Raw genomic sequence first — 3,790 nt, forward strand, 5'->3', positions numbered from 1 at the left:
GTACCAGAAGGGAAAGAGGTAAGTCTGGAGGAAGTTGCCATTGCAGACTCCATGGGGCACGGACAGGGCTTCATCAAGTGTAAGTGCTCTAAGTCTTTTGAAAGCAGCCGCTGTGTTACAAAAATAAGACCAGGTGCATCAGCAGATGTAAGTGCAGCTCCACCAACTAGTCCGAGCAATAAGAGCTGGTATTGTTTATTGTTTATGTATTGAAGAGACTTCCCCTCAAACTTTTCATCCTTCAATAAACGACTGTATTCCTTTAATTTGTTTTTTGTCATTGGAAATAAATACACATTGTGTGTATATTGTCTGGTCTTTTTTCAAATTAACCAGTAAGTTTAGCAGTCATTTTGTAAATTGGCCAATATTCTTGTCTGTTTGCAAAATAGCCGAATATTTAAAGTCATTTTACAAAACGAACGGATTTTTGGCCTATTTGAAAATTGGCCGGTCTTTTTACAAAATAACCAATTTCGCACATACTGCATAAACTATGTATTAGGACAATGGTTTAAGTTATCGTCCTCAAAAATCCTAAACAGTAATTATAAATGTATGTTTATTTACTTTCCCAAATGATTAAACCAATGTCTTAAGTTAACTGCACTATCATCCTAAAAGTGATAAACCATAATGATGTAAAAACCATTGGGGGTTAAAGAGTTAAACCAAAGTATTAAAGTAAGTAAATGAACAGCCATTATGATGATAAAGGTAGGTAGGTAATCCCAGGACACCATACCATGATTAACCCTAAAGCGGTAATTAAATTATCCTTCTAAAAGAATTAAACCACCGTGATATTAAACCTTCATTATTAAAAGGTTAAACCACATTCCTAATATAAATAAATTATCATCCTTAAGTATTTAGCCATCATCCTAAAGCACCGAATCATTATATTAAAGTATAAAACCATCATCCAATCAAGGAATCATCCACAAGACGTTGATACCATCTCAAACGACACTTCTGGGTTAGTATGGGGGATGCAGATAGTCACTTCCCTCCAGCCTCAGTGAAACACATTGTGAGCACTTGACGTTTTATTTTCCAATATATTATCATACAAAACAGGGACAAGGACATCCTAATATAACATTTGATGCTATCATAACACTTTGAACATAAAAATAAATTGGAACATCTAGAAAGAGTTTTCTTTTTTGTTTTTTATTTAATTTTTTATTTATTTTATTTTATTTCTCTAGTCATCAAATACCGCGTCAGTAAACATGGGAGATTGGATCATGAAAATGGTTGATGAGAGAGAGAGTGGGAGAAGACTCAGATGACTGTGTCCCCCACGTCTGCACCGCCATCCACTGCTTGCTGCCTGCCTGTTTGCCTGCGTGCCTGCTTGCCTGCCTGCCTGCTACTGGCCATCACCCACCACCCGGGGTTAAATTGACGGATAACGCTAACGAAACACAAACAGAGCTTAATGAATGACGGTGTATGGACAATCACGCTTTTAGTTAATGTGGAATCTCAGTTGCCGAGATCGTCCAACTGAAAGTTCGTGCGAATTATAATGCTAACACGTCCGATTATCATGTCAAGTAGAGGATAAAGGAATAATGTTATTTTGATGCTCATTGTTGTTTACTTCATTATAGTAAGTAGTTTTGTTGATAACAGATTGTTAACTTCTTATGTTATTACAGAATATATTACAGCTTAGCAATTTTACGTAAGCAACTGATTTTCACAGCTGTATTGATCTCAGAATTCGGTGCATCTTAATATTCTTCACAGTAGGAGAATTATATCCTTATTGTTTAACTAGATTTCCATTTTTTTTTAATTATAAAGAGTCAACCCTGCAAGGCTCCTCCAGTCCTATTACTCCAGGTAAGTGTTCTTTATATATGTGTTTAGTTCCCTGGACCCGAGCAGCAGTGTCTTGGTTATTGGTCTTGTATTCAGGGCCTTGTCAAGTATCCCTTAAGTGCTTCATTCGTTCATTTACCCAGAAAAAATCTCTGAAGCGTTTAATTTCTTGTCTAAACTGAGACGCTCCTCATCAAGTATTTACTCCTCTTACTAAAACTATGACAACTAAACCTTACAACCAAGTCAGCTCTCACCATCTTGTAGTTGTTTCTTAAGAGTTGAAGGCTTACAATAGACTGGTAACTGGAGAAACACTGACAGATATAGACAGAATCATCGCCTCCGTACTCAAAACAGTTTATTATTTGATGGAAAAAGTGCTTGTTATAGCACCCAACAGGTCTTTCATAAGGGTGTAAAATATAAATTCTTGAGTAATTGGCGAGGACCTCAGGCAAAACAAACTACCTCGTAAAGTTGAAGTGAATAGCACGAGGTATATTCAGTCCTCCACTCTTTAATAACTGACCTTTTGAAGAATGATGTTTCCTCCAGATTAGTATAATCATCCTTGAAGTGGTACTTGAGTCGTTCAGACAGAATATACACCCATTAGGGGTTTTATATTCAATCCACCAGGGCAGATAAACACTCTCTCATCAGGCTGCTTAACCCTCTTACAGCGGATTATCTGCTCCTAAATATGAATTTTTCTCCTCAACACAAACACCGAACTGCCCTGTGAGGGATTGTTCGTGACTTCTCTAAAGACTAATTTTGTTTTTTATCTGTTACACCGTAGTAAATAAAAAACAGACATACTGTATTATCTCAAGTCAGAGGGTTTAAGCAAGGAATATATTTTTCTAATTTGGAACACTTCAACAAGATGGCCAGAGGAGAGAGAGGTAGAGGGTGCAGATGGTTGACGGGAGCAGGAAGATGGTTGACAGCAACAGGCAAATGGTTGACGGCAGCAGGTAGATGGTTGACGGCAACAGTCAGATGGTTAAGGGCAACAGGCAGATGGTTGACGTCAGCAGGAGCATTACGTAGACATCAATGCCCGACACACTCACTCTGCGTTATGCTGGATCTTAACAGTCACTCGTGGTGATGTATGTTGGGTGGGGGGGGGTGGAGTGGGTGTGGGGGCAAACTATTTTCATAACAAATATAATTCTCGCGTTTGATTTAACCAAACGTTTATATAATTAACTCCGTTTCAATATAATCCTTTTATTTATTTTTTTTAAACTTTGAAATATAAACACACAGTCTGGAGACACGCACTACAATCAGGCAACTAAATCCAAGGTCTGTTTCCATCTATAATCGTGATAGTGTTCTTCAGGCCACAATCATATCGACACCAAAACAGTTCCATTAGTCACAACACAGCTTGCCTTTGTACAGAACGTCAATATCATCTTTCTGATTCACTTATCTGGGCCTCGCTCACATCTCTGCCACCATGTAGTGTCTTCCTCTCCACAAAGAAGTTACTGTATATGTACGACAACACACCTCGAAGATACGTCAGTGTTATGTGAATCACTGTCTCTGGTAGAGGCTGGATCTTTTTAAAAATCCTTGTACTTAAGACTATGAATCCCAGCTCTTTCCAGTATTTCACATTCTTTTAATACAATAGGAACTCCTTTTTTTGTGTAAAAAGGTATTATACATTGTAGAATACAACAGATTTCCCATAAATACATCTTTAAATGTACATTCCACACTAATATCACGTTCATTATGACGAGCAACACAGGAAAACATCGACACTGTATATCCCATGTTCACGGACATTATCGTGGCCGGTATCACGAGAAGAATCGTACCCTTGTGAACGAGTATTACCGTACCTCTGCCAGCAAGAGTCGCTGCAGCAAACTCGGAAGAACCTAAATGCTCATGAAGAACAAGCCATTGACTAAAGATCAAGTGA

At 38.0% G+C, this 3,790-nt stretch overlaps 1 protein-coding gene across 1 annotated transcript in view; it reads right to left on the reverse strand.

The window, feature by feature from the left end:
* Positions 1-1,034: 1,034 nt before the first annotated feature.
* LOC121865768 overlaps positions 1,035-3,790 on the reverse strand; it is a 53,236-nt gene continuing 50,480 nt past the window's right edge. Inside the window, exon 7 of the mRNA XM_042365357.1 lies at positions 1,035-3,790. This exon is cut by the window's right edge and continues 639 nt beyond it. The gene's annotated coding sequence lies outside the window, so the exon portion shown is untranslated.

The sequence above is a fragment of the Homarus americanus genome, unplaced genomic scaffold (assembly GCF_018991925.1).
Source record: "Homarus americanus isolate GMGI-L3 unplaced genomic scaffold, GMGI_Hamer_2.0 scaffold51859, whole genome shotgun sequence".
Classification (NCBI taxonomy): Eukaryota; Metazoa; Arthropoda; class Malacostraca; order Decapoda; family Nephropidae; genus Homarus; species Homarus americanus.